Below are 17282 nucleotides of genomic sequence, written 5' to 3'. Positions count from 1 at the left end.
AAGGAAGATAATTAATGCTGACCGAGTTACATCAAAGTTATATTAAAGCATGTGAGTGTTCTGACTCGGCTTCAGACATATAAGAAGGTGAGCTACAAGAACATTTCAGCAGAGACATGTCAGTTTATTTGTGAAAAAATAAGTTGTGTTCTATAAAAAGAAGTTGCTTTCTTGACAGTAGTTGATGGAGGTAGAAATGTGGAAAGGAGAATCAAAGTATTTATGTGACAACAGCTGAAGCTGGGACATTGATGCGTAAACACAGATGTAAGGGATATGTCACCTTATTAATGGAAAAGAATGATAACTTTGTGAAAAAGAGGCAGTTTCCTTTGTGGTAATAGTGGGAATGTGTAGCAGGGAGAAGGGAATTTAGTACTGAAGCACTGTAAGCTATGTTGCCAATACAAGCGGAGCAAAGAAGTTGCAAGCAGATTATCATAATGGTATTGATGCAAAGCATTACTAAATTTTAAGAAGAGACACTGATTTTGAAAGTATCAATGAAGAAGAGGAGACCAAGAGAGAAGATCTCAAGGACTGAGACTAAAGATTTAATAAAAAGAATTGGCACAGAAGACAAAAGGGGTCTAGGTTTACAAGGTGTCACACAGAAGAGGGTTGCAGACAGTCTCATCACAAGAACATGAATATTTGATATATCAGCAAAGAATATGTACAAAGGAGATAAAGTAATTTAGGCTAAGACACAGATTGGGATTATGAACTATAGCAGTGGTGCAGACTCAGCTATAGGAACTGACTGTTTACTGATTTTCATGTCTGAGGACTTAGTCAGTGAACGAATCAAATATTGTTAAAAGGGATTTACTGTGAGGACCAAAGCATGCATTAAATCTGACAATGAAATGATAATAAATATATCCACTGTGTGTGTGTGTGTGTGTGTGTGTGTGTGTGTGTGTGTGTGTGTGTGTGTGTGTGTGTGTGTGTGCTGTCAGTTTGTTCAGTAATCCTATCTCCATATTACATCCTGAATGTTTCACACAGTTGCTGGAACTGCAGTTACACCTCAAGTGAGGCACAGAGGAATCACATTGGTACTTCTTTGGAGGTGAATATCATTTTTCACAAATCAATGGATGTTTATAACACAAACAACCATTAGCTTATGGACATAAACTAGAGTCAGACAAAAGTAAAAGTCACTGAGATTAATGAAAGTTATTTCAAACAATAACAATAAACCCAGGTATATTCTATTTGCATTCAAATCAAGAATTTTCTCACCATCACCATTTTATGTCCACTACTTAACTTGAACAGAAAAATCAGAGTTACTTGACAGCAAAGTGTTAAATGGGTATAATTTTCTGCTTTATCTGCAGTTAGTAATTTTTCAATTTAAGATCATTTGTAAGGATGAAGTGAGGCTTAGCTATGTGTTGATGTAGTGAAGAGAATTTGTCTATAGTTGGAGTCTAACGATGGCAGTCGACATTGGGCTTGTTCTGCGCATTTACATCACACATTCTCCGGCAACCAGTGAACATTCAGCGGTATTATTAGTGCACTGCACTTAGTTCGTAGCCAATCCGAGCATTAAATGTGATTGTAGCAAGATTTTTAGTGAATTTTTATTCCATCTCTTGTAAGTTGTTACAGCTGACGGTGGCGGTAAGTGAAGCGCAGAACAGGTGTATGCACTTATCGCAACCGTCTCTCGGAACTGGCGACAATGCAGTCCTTGTCCGTGTCTTAAGCTGAGCGAACCGCAATCGTTTGTGGATCTGACTATAGTACTGAATTACTTTGGCAGGCTTGGTGGTACTATTTTGAGTCTCTATCGCCTACAGTAGCAATTTGTAACCCATCAAGTATTCCCTCATATTTATATTGGTGTCGGCTAGTAGCCAAGCATACCTCAGTGGTATTCAAGTGTACTAATACATTATTTCAGAGTTACTTTGACAATCAATTATTATTGTATTATTCATTTCATAACTGTATTAACATTGGTAGATATTTAATAAGTTCTGCTAGTGAAGGAGCATCCTTATCCTTATTCTGTTGAAGGTACAGTACCTTAAAACATAATTTGAAAACAGAAGGAAGGAGATGGATTTGAAATAACAGATATCTGTTTAATAGACGTCTGTTATAAAATCTACCTCAAGTCATTGATTATAAATTTTGCTCAAATATAAGTCCTCCTAAAAGAGAACAAAATGTAAATAACATTCAAGAAAGCACCACAATGAAGAGAAAGAATGCTTTTATGCAGCTTAACAATTTGTCCAGTACCGCATCTTCAGCAGCTGTGTATCTGAAACTATTGTCTGCAGTAGGTGTACACTACATCTGCAGCAGTGAATCTAATGCGCTTGCATATGGATGTGTCTTTGTAGATGCAATGCCTGTTATCCCCAACCACCTCTTGTATAGAAACTTAGTTTTATTCTTTATATTGTTTAATAGATACACTGCTGGCCATTAAAATTGCTACAGCAAGAAGAAATGGAGATGATAAACGGGTATTCATTGGACAAATATATTATACTAGAACTGACGTGATTACATTTTCACGCAATTTGGGTGCATAGATCCTGAGAAATCAGTACCCAGAACAACCACCTCTGGCCGTAATAATGGCCTTGATACGCCTAGGCATTGAGTCAAACAGAGCTTGGATGGCGTGTAAAGGTACAGCTGCCCATGCAGCTTCAACATGATACCACAGTTCATCAAGAGTAGCGACTGGCGTATAGTAACGAGCCAGTTGCTCGGCCACCATTAACCAGACGTTTCCAATTGGTGAGAGGTCTGGAGAATGTGCTGGCCAGGGCAGCAGTTGAACATTTTCACCAGAAAGACCCGTACAGGACCTGCAACATGCGGTCGTGCATTATCCTGCTGAAATGTAGTTTTTTTGGAGGGATTGAATGAAGGGTAGAGCCATGGGTCGTAACACATCTGAAATGTAACGTCCACTGTTCAAAGTGCCATCAATGCAAACAAGAGGTGACCGAGGCATGTAACCAATGTCACCCCATAGCATCACGCTAGGTGATACGCCAGTATGGCGATGACGAATACACGCTTCCAATGTGTGTTCACCGCGATGTCACCAATCACGGATGCGACAATCATGATGCTGTAAACAGAACCTGGATTCATCCGAAAAAATTAAGTTTTGCCATTCGTGCACCCAACTTCGTTGCTGAGTACACCATCGCAGGTGCTCCTCTCTGTGATGCAGCGTCAAGGGTAACCTCAGCCATGGTGTCTGAGCTGATAGTCCATGCTGCTGCAAACGTCATCAAACTGTTCATGCAGGTGGTTGTTGTCTTGCAAATGTCCCCAACTGTTGACTCAGGGATCGAGACGAGGCTGCACGATCCATTACAGCCATGCAGAAAAGATGCCTGCCGTCTCGACTGCTAGTGATACGAGGCCATTGGGACCCAGCACGGCATTCCGTATTACCCTCCTGAACCCACTGATTCCATATTCTGCTAACAGTCATTGGATCTTGACCACCGCCAGCAGCAATGTAGCGATACGATAAACCGCAATCGTGATATGCTACAATCTGACCTTTATCAAAGTCAGAAACGTGATGGTAAGCATTTCTCCTCCTTACATGAGGCATCACAACGTTTCACCAGGCAATGCTGGTCAACTGCTGTTTGTGTATGAGAAATCGGTTGGAAACTTTCCTCATGTCAGCACGTCGTACGTGTTGCCACTGGTGCCAACCTTGTGTGAATGCTCTGAAAAGCTAATCATTTGATATCACAGCATCTTCCATGTCATCTTTGTGGTGTAGCAATTTTAATGGCCAATAGTGTATATTTTTCCTTTTTTGTTGGACTGTTTCATTTTACGTGTATGTGGTGTGTATTTTACAGTATTGTTGGTAATCTAGTTTCAGTTCACGAGTGCTGTGCTTGTAATAAGATACAATTTCCAGCAGAGAATTTCGTGCCATTCTCTCTGATTTTACACTCAACTGTTCCAGAAGAAACAGTAATCAGTACTATGGGATTATGTTTCAGAGTTAACAACTTGATAGTCTGGATGAAAAATGTAAATTCCTTCTTTGAACTGTTCCTGTATGTTGCCTAAGTATTCTTCCAAAGTAATTAGTTATGATTTTGTTATTCTTTCTCTCTTTTATGATTCAACCCTAAGCCAGCAGCACATTTTATTGTTAATATTTGAGTGTCACGACTAAATGAATTTTATTATAGATTTTAATTTTAAGTAAACAGGCTATGAAGTTTTCTTTCTCCAATTTACTTTATGAAGTTGAAGATATTTTCCACTAGATATGTGCATTGGTGGTACTGCTAACTTGTTATTCCCACTAGCTTGTGAAAGCTTTCAAAGAGCTGTTTCTCCAGGTATGCACTAATCTAAAGGGCCTGCAAGGTAACCATAATTTTTACATATATATCATTTCTCAACTCCGCTTACTGGTTGTACAATATGACATTAGCTTCTCCATTGAGGAAGATCTTTCCTTTTTATGTCTTCCAAGTGAGGTTTTGATAAGTGTAACAAATCATATACTGTAGCACCCTTGTCCTTTCATCTTTCTTCATTGGTACTACAAATTCTCCCATTTTAATTCAGAAGTTCATTATGCTTATATGGAAAATAATATGTTCTAGACAAATTTCAGAGTTTTGATTTGTTATTATCTCTCAATTCTGTTTATTTACTTTTCATTACTGACTCTTAGTAAGAATTCAGGCCAAAAATGTACATCAAAACTAATGGAAATATTTGGTAACTAGTGATGGTGGTATCCCCTAAAAAAAATATCATTTAGATACTGAATGCATTACGTACTTCCCGTGATAATTCATAAATTTTTGTTTGTCTATTGAGAAGAATTTTAAACAAGCTGTGACCTAATGAACAAGAGGTATATAATCATGGACAAAATCCTTATTTCTTGTATTGTTGTTTTCTCACTGCAATTAATGTATGTTTGTGTATTCTCCATTCATTTCAAATGTTACTACTGTAGAAGGCAGTGCGTCGTTGACATGGACAGTTTCTCACTTTATAGCAAAATGTGAGTATGATAAATCTGAGCTGCTATGGGTTTGTTTTTGCTGATTCTTGCACAGAGACATAATTTGAAAGTTTAATATCTACCATAATTACATGGGTAAAAGCTCATAGGCTTCCACAGCCAGTGTCATTTTGGGTAAAATAATTTTGGATATTGGGCTGCACCACTGAAAACTAACAAAGCAACTAAATTGCCAATGTTTCAATGGACTTGCTGCAATCATCTTCAGGGTAAGGACCGCAGCAAGTTGTTTGAAACATCGGCAGCTTAGTTATTTCAATAATGTGGCCCAATACCCAAAATTATTTTATCAAAAACTTTTCTAGCTATTTTTGCAAAATGATGAGTGTGGACTTTGAAGCAATGTTTCTGATGGTCAGCTAAGCTCATTTTCCATGTAGGATGAGATAAAAAATTCACTTAGATCTCAGATGCTGATATGGCAACAGTGCTGTAGGGCCTGCAGTAAACTGGTCAGATAAACAGAGGTACGGCAAATCCAATTACAACAATTAAATACAGCTTTTGTTCAGGTTTCAATTTCAAGTAAAGAATAAAAGTAGAAATTTCAGTGTTTTACATTTATTTGGTTTTAGTTACATTTTTTCAGTTATAAATTCATTGGACAATACAAATGTTTTCCATTAAAAAATAAAAAAATGGGTCACAAAACAGTAATTGTTGACCACGGACTATCAAAAGGGAACTTCATCCTTAACTTTCTTCATTTTACAATGGAATGACATTTCTGAGTAAAATAGAGATGAAGGTGTAATTTGAAACAGTAATTAAGAAATGTGTTGGTTGTGCAGAAGACGACTGAAGTGAATTATTATATTATTAAAAGAAAGAAATATCAAAGTTGATTTATCTTGATAAAGCATATGATGAATTTCTTCATTTGTCATTAGTGCTAAACTAAAGTCAGCCGAGTTCAGTGTTCAATAACATGTCCTGAGTTCCCGTTTATTGCATACCAAATTATTCCTGGAACTCCTGGAAATGAATTTCGTGGGGATCTCTCTAAATCACCTTTGAATTCTGTTTCTTCTGTCTTCCATCTGCTGATGTTATAGCTTCATCTTCTGCTAGAGGCAAAAACTTAGTATCAGCTTCTCATACGTGTTTCGAGATTCTGTTTTACATTGAATCAGTTTTGAGTGTGTCTCACAGAAGTGTGATAAATCATTTCTGTGCCTGTCATGTATTATATGCTAAATTGATAGTATTAGCAGCAGCTGGCCTTTTTGCAGATGCTGCTACTACCTACAATTTAGCACAATCCAATAGCTCTAATATTGAATCAGGTGTGGACAAAAATCAGCCTGGCGATGCAAGAACTGAAACTAGCTCTACGCAGAAAGGAATGGTGTTATGCAAATTCCAAAGTGGGGCAAACTTTGACTACTGAATTAATGAAACACAAATGGAGTCATTTAAACACAGTAAACCCTTGGGCTTAAAAATATGTGAACATACTATTTAGAATGATCTCACTTGCTCATCTGTAGATAAAGCAAATGGGAGATGTGACGTTACCTGTAAATTAATGTTTCTTCCAAAAATGTTGCTTGCAGGACACTTGTGTGGTCTACACTCGACTGTGTGTGTGTGTGTGTGTGTGTGTGTGTGTGTGTGTGTGTGTGTGTGTGTGTGTGTATGGAATGGAATTCAAATTGGGTGCAAGTATCATTGGACATGAGACACACACAGTGGAGAACAGCAGTAATTGGCAAACACTTGTTTGGAGAGAGCGTAACAAGTGGAAGACAAGTGCTACTTGCTTTTCATTTTGCAGGTAGACTCTACCTCCTCAGCATTTCCTGTTCAGTTCTCTAATCTGAGTAGACAAAATAACTTTGACGAGCTTATGTTTATGTAGGGGGGCTACTTTCAGCCTATTAAAAGAGTATTTATTTGCATTTGTTAATTGAGCTAATTATGAAAGGAAAGCTCCACAGCTGGAGCTGTCAGCTGTCAATGCCACTGCAGGGTGGAAAAAAATTCCCGGATTTCCCGGTTAAAAATACACTTTCTCCCGGGTGAAAAAACACTTTTTCCATGTTAAGGGAAAATTTTCCCTGTGAAACTTATCAGTCCTTGGAATGGTTATGATTTTATACACGGGCATTGAATTCCCGGCACTTTAGAAAACGAAACTCAGGGAATAAACCAACAAAATTTCGCTGCGTATTTTCGTATTACGAAAGTATACATTGGAATTCCACCAAACACCGCATGTTACTTTCCGAATCACTGAAATCGAGATTGAGATGCGCTTCTGTAAGCCAGTTATAGCTCATGTCACGTAATCTCGCCAGCCAATGACAGCGTGTATTCAGAGCATGGGACACGTGACGTAGTCAGCCAACAGCAACATCACTGTTACGTAGCACGAACACACAAACAGGGAAAGTTAATGGTTTAAATTAGTATATATAGTGTTGCTACAAGAAAAACAAAGCGTTCATATATAATATTGGTCTCTAAGGTTAATAAGCTGCAAGAGAAGCTAAGCTTTTGGATATAATGTTGATCTTCTTTGCGCGTGTTACACTTTAAGATATATCACACAAATGTGCCAGTAAAATTTTTAATAGTGACATAAATGTCTGATCTTCAGGGTTTGAAATTCTTCTAAATGGCTCGTCATCAAAGAGTTGATTTTTAAGTGAGAGTCAAACGCTCTGTGATTTAAGAAATTCATGGTACATAGTTCAACTTACGTAAAAGGATTTGTGCAGCTACCATGACGTCGGAAGCCCGTATGTACGTACGCATAAAACATTGAAAGATAATACATTATGTCATAAAAGAAACAAGACATCAGAGGATACTCCAAGAGCATCGGAATTTTGTGAACCATACTTAAATGTGAACTTTTTAGGTGCATACTTAAAGTGCACATTCCTATGGCCAGATTCCCAGTGAAGTAGAGCTCGACTTGATATTAAGTTTTTCAGTGTGGTTTTCGGGATTTAAATTTTCTTGGAGCATCAGGACCGTATTACATCGTGTTTGGTTCTTCATTATGGCATAATGACAAACGTGCTAGAAGATGAAAACATGCACATGAAATGCAACAAACAGTTGAAACTAGCCAGTACTGTGGAATTAAATACTTCGTTTCAAATACATTGACTGCCTCTGCGGAAAAGGTTAATAAAAGTCAAATTTCTTTAGCAAACAGACAAAAATAACTTCACTGTCAGGAAAGTTGGAAATAAAATAAAATCTGAAACTAATAACACATTTTAGCCTTCCATAATTATATGAATGTGTTTTAATTCACTTGATAGCTCCAGGCCACAGATATCCGTTTTGTTTTCATTTGACGTGAGAGTAAACGTAGGAGAAACAGCAAAATCACTAAATGTAAACACCGGTCACGTGGAGACTACCCACTACCTCAGACTGCTCTGCGCATCAGCCCCTGATCTACGATATTTGTTAACCGGGTCTATATATATATATATAAAAAGAAAAACACGAATTTTCAAAATATGTTCATCTTGTAGCGCACATCTTTCTCAAAAGTCTGAAACACAAAACATATGCGTTCGAGGAAATGTAAGACATGATGTTTGGTCGTAAGTGAGCCAAAGTGCAGTGCCATGTCTCTTCAGACAGCATTCTTCTATCGCAAGTCAATGTATTTTGCTCTGTGAAATTGAAACGTGTATATTTTGTAATGGATGCCATCAAACTATAATCAGGACAGTGGAAATTGAAATGTCCTGTGATGCCTCTCCTGCTCCAAGTCAGCCGGTTTGACAGCCTGCCCTCTAAAAAAATCTCGCAATTAATAGCAAATGGGATTATTTGTAATCGGGAGAACAAGAACTCTTCAGAAAATTTGCACTCTTTATTGCCTATTAGCTAACAACTTGCTGTTTTGTGTAGCATAAAATTAAATATAGGATACATAAAACCAATAAAGACAAGGGCCAAACAATAAAGTACGCATTTCTTCAATTAGCTCCTAGCATTTTTTTCTACCTAATCTTGCTACAGCTTTACATGGCGTGCTTTCCTTTCTGCTAAAGAATCTATTACCTCATCAAAGTTCATCAAACGTTTTGCTTCATGAAAAATTGAAATGTAGCTAATACTGAAAAAACTGTTAATACAAATAATACCCAAGACTGGTGTGGTTTCTCGATCTAATTACGCCTATTTTGTCACTATCTGCTAGATAAAACAAAATAGGCCTTTCTAATGTTGCAGCAATTTTGTAACACACATCTAATAAACGAGACTGTTTTGGCAGAAATGGTCATTTTTATAACATGACAGAATATAATTCACAAAGTACCAATATCAAATGCCTATGAGGCCTACTAAAAACAAAAAGCTTTATGTTAGGAAATAGTTTCACACTTCATTCATACACACCAGTGTCTCAAGCATGAGATCGAAAAGTAGTATTACGAAATTTTTATATAAATTTGGAATTGTCTTATGCTTCCATAATTTGTGTGATGTTCCCGTTTCTTCTCCTTCCTCATTCTAACAAAGAATCTTATCACCAATTCTGTAGCTATTCCTGCCATTGTCAAAATCTATTCGCCGATTAACTTCACTAACCCGGCCAGAATCACAGGTTTAGTTATCCCGCGATTATTCTCCGGTTAGGCATTGTTATGTGTTCGTACAACACGTTTTCCGCGTTACTTCCAGAATAGAACTTAAACGGCTGCTAGCCGGGGCCTGTACAAATGGTCCTCACTAGTGTAGCAATGCGGCCAAAAATTTTCTGTCAAAATTTCATTTTCTTGGATACGCCGAGGAGATAATACGTAATCTTTCTCACCTGTTATTCCTGTTAGTCGTTTATTTCCATTCTGGTAGACTGATTCTATGGAGTTCGCTAGTAATTATAACAACGCTGATTATTCGCAAACCCAATCAACCACATAATCAGACGACGATTGGCATTCATCCGTTCGGCTTCACTCCGCTCAGCTTGTATATCCCCATCTCCGTTTGTCTGCGGAAAGTTTATTTCTAGATGCAACGAGGATCCTCCTGACAGAGACATCACGTACACTATGTATGCATTCAAAAGTCAACTTATGATTCATCTAGAAATAAACTTCAACGTGTTCAAAAATGTTCAACATGGATACGTTTCAAAATCATATGAATAATCGATAGACCAACGTGCGCTGGATGCTAAGCGCTTTGTGAATCAAGCTTTTTTCCCCTCAAGAATATGAATTTGGCGCCCCCTTTTCCCGGTAGCATCTAGCTGCTTGCACAGCCAACAACTACATTCCTGTAGCTAGAAGCGGGAGAATCTACTTCTCAAACGCGACTCAACTGCGCATGCGCAACAGCCCGCTCGTAACTGCTAAAACGAATCTGTAAACAGTTGTGACTTCACGCTCATCGGAGGTAATTTGTTGTTGTGATGCATTGCATAGTATTCCTAAAGCCTTTGACGGATTTTGCTGTTGGCACACGCTTGCATGAGCACTTTGTGTCGTCGTTGTATATGGCGCATTTCCTTTGCAATTTAAGTAATTTTCGTTTTTTTCTCTCGTTTATATTTTATTGTTGAAGTGTTATTCTGCAGTAGCGGGATACAGTAATATCCATTGTTAGAGTATCAGTTTTTACCAGTAAAAATTACAAAAATTTAACAGAAAACTAAAACAATGAAAAATTCCCAGAATTCTAAAGAATTCCCGGGTTTTTCCCGGTTTTCTCCCGGATAAAAAGATTCCCAGGTTTTTCCCGGATCTCCCGGTTGCCCCGGGTCGTATACACCCTGCACTGAAAAGCCTGTCCCAACTGTAACATGCTGGCAAAATATATTCAACAATGTCGCTTCCATTGTCTCCAATATCACTCTCTGGTATACTTTTCACATCATGAGGGGTATCAACTGCATCACCCTAAACTCCGGTCTCCTGATGTCTCAACGGACTGAGGCTTCAATTGGCTCCCTCTATAATAGTAGTATGTTACAGAACTTCAGATATTTCACTGTACGTCAAGCAACATCAGATTACTGTTCTTATCTGAAAATGATCAGTCTCATTCCATCCAACATATTCATGCCCACCTTGGAAAATATACACTCATATCCAGAAAAAACGGAACACCTGAACGACTGGAGATAGGATGTTCATATTCATAGGACGTGTATATTAGTATATTCTGCAGAAATGATCAGCAAGTGTCCTGTTGCTAATAGGCACAAGGTTTATCATGGGCCATGATAACTTTTTTCAGTGCATGATGGCAGCGACTTGCATAAGGCACGAATGGTGTCCTGTGGTATAACCATCCATGCTGCATTCACCTGGTTCTTAAATTCATTTGTGGTAGTTGGCACTGGATCACACAGCTGCACCCGTCATTTCACCATATCCCACACATTTTCAATTGGTGACTAGTCTGGTGATCTGGTAAGCCAGGGCGAACGGCTGAAATCCTATGACACCAAGAAATCATGTATTTGTGCAACAACATGTGGTCGTGCATTGTCTTGCTGAAAAATGACGTCTGGGGTGTCGTGCAGAAAGGGCACAGCTACAGATCACAGGATGTCGTTCACGTAGGTCACACTGGTCTCAGTGCCCTGGGCACACACCAACTTTGATTTTGGTTGTATCCAATAGCACCCCCATTTCATAAGTCCTCGAGTTAGATCACTGTGATGCCCCTCTCCCTATCTGTGGCAAAGCAAAATGCATCCATCATTTCAAACCAGCAGAATCTTGATTCATCCAAAAACTCCACCTGATGCCATTCCTGTCCCCAGTAATGTTCTATACACCATTGCCATCTACCATGTTTCTACACATTTGTCAAAAGCAGGGAGAGAAGTGGACGATGTGCACGTAACTGATGCCACAATAAATGGGGACAGACTGTCTCCCTCAGTAGTGTGCAATGTGTTACTCTGTACCACTGTTGCGCCAGAGCCGCGGAGGACACAGATCTGTTCTGCAATGCCATTTGGATGCGGTGTCAATCTTCTCAGGAGGTGGTCTGGGTGTTACGACGTGACCCATCTCATCATGTTCTACGGCCTTCCATGAACCATTGTGCACAACCTGTTGCACTGCTGAAACACTTCTTCACACATGAGCAGAAATTTCTCAGGTCAATGCATCATATTTTCTCATGCCAATAAAACATTCTCTTTCAAACTCACTAATTTGGGGGTATGGTTTGCACATATGTCTGCAAAGCAGCCTGCTCAAGCCGTACAGATCTATTACCTTCGGTTATAATGACAACGAGAGCTGCAGGCACATTTTACAGGTAGGTGGTGGTGCACTGCGATATACGAGGTGCTATCCAAAATTTTCGGGACTGGTGCTGCCATCTGTTGAAAACCTTACCTTTGGGCTAATGGTCACCATGACCCTCGAAGTAGTTCCCATCCACAAATACACACCAGTCCCAGTGCTTATGCCACTGGTCAGACGTTTTCTGGAAGTCCTGTTCCTTGAGGGTGTTCATCACTACCAGCAATGCGTCTTGAACCCTCTGTAGAGTGTCGAATCGACGGCGTTTCAACTTGAGTTTCAGTTTTGTGAATAGCGCGACGTTGCAAGGTGCCAAATCTGATGAGTACGGTGGGTGGGGTACTACCGCCAGGTTGTTTTTTGCCAAAAACGCTCTAGTGAGCAAGGACGTGTGACAGGGTGAGTTGGGATGCAGCAGCCAGTTCCCCTCACGACAAAGTTCGGGCCGACGTCGCTGCAATTTTTCACGGAGCTGTTGCATAACATCACAGCAGTACGCAGAATTCACTGTTTGGTTGGGTGGAACAAATTTTTTGTGCACAATTCCCTTGGCATCAAAGAAAACGACGATCATTCTCTTCACTTTGCTCTTCATCTGTTTTGCTTTTTTGGGTCTTGGAGAGCCCGGGCTCTTCCACTGGGATGATTGTTGCTTTGTCTCTGGGTCATAACTGTAAATACAGCTCTCATCGTCGGTGATAACCCGTGACAAGAAGGTTGGATCATCAGATGTGGTCTGACAAAGGTCCGTGCACACTAACACGCTGTGCCTTCTGATCGGCAGTCAAGATCCTTGGCACAAATTTTGCAGCAACACGATGCATGCCCAATTCATCAGTCAACATTTGTTGACATGTTCCATAATTGATACCTACTTCATCCGCATGGTCTCGAATGGTTCGACATCGATACGCACAAACCAATTGTTGAAGTTTGACAACAATGTCTGGCGTTGTGCAGCTAACGGGCCTTCCAGTGTGAGCATCATCTTTCACATCTGTACAGCTGGCCCTGAACTGAGCATGCCACTTACACACGTACTGCTCATGCTCTGTCCCCCAAACACTTGTTGAATCATTACAAGTGTCTCTGCAGCACTTTTCCCGAGATTCGCACAGAATGTGATACACACACGCTGTTCTGTTCACAGATCCATTGTAAAATCGCCACACACGAAACACAGAGTATTACGGAAATCACTGTGGACAGGCAACATGTCCTCCCAGCTGAATGCCACTCCGCACACTGACTGATCAGATATGCAGCTCCCACCACCGAGCGGTGCAAAGATCTACTACTCCTATTTTCCAGATGGCAGCTCAAATGGCTCTGAGCACTATGCGACTTAACTTCTGAGGTCATCAGTCGCCTAGAACTTAGAACTAATTAAACCTAACTAACCTAAGGACATCACACACATCCATGCCCGAGGCAGGATTCGAACCTGCGACCATAGCAGTCGCTCGGTTCCAGACTGCAGCGGATAGAACCACATGGCCACTCCGGCCCCAGATGGCAGCACTGGTCTCAAAAATTCTGGATTCCATCTCATAGATGTTGACCTTGAATACGTGGGCTGACATGATTCAAATGCTAATCTTTTCTGCAGAACGTACAAATGTACATGTCCTGTGAATATGAGTGTCTTATCTCTAGTCTTTCAAGGTGTTCAGTTTTTTCTGAATGTGAGTGTACATGCTGTGGACATGTGGTAATTGGCTCCACCCAGTACACAGCTATACAACTTTACAGTACACTGTCAACAATAGACAACAGCAAGGTGCCAAATTTACCAATCCAATCCCTTTCTCACAAACAATACAAAGGTCACTGACAACATCAGACTTTTAACATATCTCTTCTCAGCTACTGTTTATAGGAACATATTTTACATACAAGCTCACTCAACAACTGCAAACAAGTACTCAATTAATAAACTGAAAATAGCTACACTATATAATCAAGACTTTCGTGAAGTTGTTTTGTCTATTCACATAAGAGAACCAGACAGGAAATGCTGGGGAGGTATCATCTGTCTGCATAATGAAAAGTTAACAGTGCTTGTGGTGGGGGAAGCTGCCTTTCCTAGAAGAATGCTATGCACTCACAACACATGACTAAGAATCAATTTATCCTCTTAGCTGTGTAGAACAGCGTGCTGAAATTTATGTAGATTCTGCCCATGTGTGTTTTCAAGAGCAGCCAAGGGGTTATTATTCAAGATAAGAAAGTGACCTTTAAACGCCCCCCCCCCCTCCCCTTCTCTCATGTTCACACCCTGCCAGTGAGGAATGTTGTTGCTGATATTTGCTTCTACCACTGTACAAAGACTGGCATGTACATGATTTTTCCTTTAATTTTCCTTCATTGACTGGACTAAGAGGAATAAGACATACAACTAGCCATTCTTCTAGTGCTCCAGCTTGGAAAAAAATTTACCAAGTGTTGACTGTAGGTGATGATATGAAGTTTTATCCCAGTATAAACTGTTGTAAATGTAAACCTTGTTTGACAGGAGATTATAGATACTCCTCATTCTCTACTCCTAAAGGTAGAGTGAAATGGCACGAAGCCTCCAGGTACTGAAAATCCACTCCATGACCAGCATTACTATAAAAACTCCCAGTGTGGATAAGGATTAAGCTTGTCACACACAGAACTGTAATCTATAAAAGTGTCCAATAATTTCATTTCAGTCTCGAAGCTAGCTACAAGACCATAGATGAATATCTAATGTTATGGGAAAGACAGATGCCAGCTACAGGAAAATTAAGAGAGACCTTTAGAGAAAAGAGAAACACCTATGTGAATAGTAAGAACTCTGATGTCATGACATACTAAGCAATAAAGAGAAGGCTGAAAGGTGAAAGTCTGAACAAGACTAACAAGATGAAGATTATGTAGCACAGAGAATCTGGCACAGCAATGAAAGACCTAAGCTGAAACAAAGCAGCTGGAGCAGAGACATTCCATCAGAATGAGAGATCATTTGGTGAGCCAGCCATGGCAAAACAAACTCCATCTATTATACAAGATATAGGAGATGTGAAACAGCCCCAGCCTTCAAGAAGAAAGTGACGATTCCAATTTGAAACAAGGCAGGTGCTAATAGGAGTGAATATTGCACAATCATCAGCTGAATACGAGGGGCATTCACTGAGCAATGCAACACATTTTTTTTCTCAGTCACTTTCGCTTAAAAACTGCAGAATTCGTTACAGGACATTGTCGAACACTCTCACTTCAGCCCCTACAGCTTCATGAAGTTCCAATGGGTGGTGGCACTATGTCCCACCTCCCAGTTGCTGGATGGCCGCACACAGTTGCGACTTGTGCAACGTCGAAACGTGCGGACAGTCAGTCTCATTCACAGTGGTCGATGGATTACAATCAAATTCCTCACTGGACAAATGGACGTCTCTTTTGGTAGTGCTGATACAGTCACTCATCAGCTGAGGTGTGTGCTCCCTAGGTTCCTCGTTGCTCAAGAAAAGACCATAAAGACCAATGGAGGACCATCTGTGCAGAACTGTTCTTATGTTACAAGGCCAATTGCAACCTTGCAACCAATTTTTGTCGAACATCATGACCGGTGATGAAACAGAGTTCAAATTAGAAACAAAACAGCAATCCACGGTGTGGTGCTGCACCACCTCTCTGCCAAACAAGAAGTTCAAAGCCGCATCCCCAGCTGGTAAACTCATGCCAAATGTCTCCTGGTGCTCTGAAGGGGTTATTCAGTTTTATGTCCTCCGTTTGTGCAATGATCTACCCTGAAGTGTATTTTGCTACCCTCAGGAAATTGAAGAAAAAAAATGCAAACGAACTTCTCCTTCGTGACAACACAACGATTCACACCGGTCTGCACCAAAGAGGAGCTCACAAAACTTCATTTGACTGTTCTTCCTCATCCAACCTAAGAGCCCAGGTCTCACAAATTCTGACTTTCATCTGTTTGGCCCAATGAAGGATGCATTCCATGGAAATCAGTATATGGATGATGTGGAGGTTATTGATACAGCAAGACATTGGCTCCTCCTACACAGACCAATACTGTGGTACCATGCAGGCCTTCCAGTAAGACAGCGTAAGGTAGTCACATTGAATGGAGATTAAATTGAAAAACTGGGTTTTGTAGCCAAAAATGGTGGGGAATAATATATTGTATTGGAATCGTGAATAAAATCAACCTGCTTTCCTAAAAAAAAAAAAAAGTGTTGCATTATGTATTTAATGCACCTTCTATCATAGCTAAGAAATATGAACAAGAATTATTTAAACAATAAGAGAAAAATTGACAGAAGCCAATCTCCAGTAATATGATACCCCGGCCGACAATTTGGACAGACTGCCGGAGGCACAGAGACAGACGACAGCTGCTAGGTGGCATCCCTACAACCTGTGAGCACTACTGTTGCTGCCAAAGTGCTGTGCAAGGGCCATGCCCAGTGCACCACCCTACTGGTGCTCACAAGGATGCCTGTAATGCTGGCAGCACAGGGGCTCAGAAGTGAGTCGTGTTCTGACTGCACATCGTTCAGTTCTTGATCTTGCTACGTCTAGGCTCACAATATGTCTTCCTCTCCTGACTTGTCATTCTATCATTGCTGTCCATAGCTGTTGTTATCATCTTCATTGTTATTCACAGCTGTTGTCTTTCTGCAGTTTTGGCAACTCACTGTCGACAGCCTCGGCTAGTCGGCCTGCACCTTTCGGTTGTGTCCGATTTCAATTACTAGAGGTAAGATCAGCTTGGCTTCTGGGGAAATGTAGAACTCTGTGATTCAGTACTGACACGATGACTTACTTTACGAGGTTTTCGTAACGTAAATTTGAATCCACTCTTAAAATTTTAAACATAACATGTGTAAAATATGGAGTGGAAGTTATTTTACAACTTGTACTCAAAACACATTACAGTTATAAGAGTCAAAGAGCATGATAAGAAATCAGTAGATGAGAAGGAAGTG

General features: G+C 40.1%; 1 protein-coding gene across 8 annotated transcripts in view; it reads right to left on the bottom strand.

The window, feature by feature from the left end:
• Positions 1-5619: 5619 nt before the first annotated feature.
• The window catches only part of LOC126106429 (speckle-type POZ protein-like), a 65109-nt gene continuing 53446 nt past the window's right edge, over positions 5620-17282 (bottom strand). For 6 of the 8 annotated variants that reach the window (XR_007523343.1, XR_007523344.1, XR_007523346.1 and 3 more), the window contains one exon: positions 5620-6132. The gene's annotated coding sequence lies outside the window, so the exon portion shown is untranslated. Of the gene's footprint in view, positions 6136-17282 lie in introns of all 8 variants that reach the window. The other 2 variants (XR_007523345.1, XM_049912708.1) reach the window with 1 other exon arrangement.

This window comes from Schistocerca cancellata, chromosome 10 (assembly GCF_023864275.1).
Source record: "Schistocerca cancellata isolate TAMUIC-IGC-003103 chromosome 10, iqSchCanc2.1, whole genome shotgun sequence".
NCBI lineage: Eukaryota > Metazoa > Arthropoda > Insecta > Orthoptera > Acrididae > Schistocerca > Schistocerca cancellata.
Note: the sequence above shows the minus strand (reverse complement) of the source record. Positions and strands in the feature narration are given on the sequence as shown.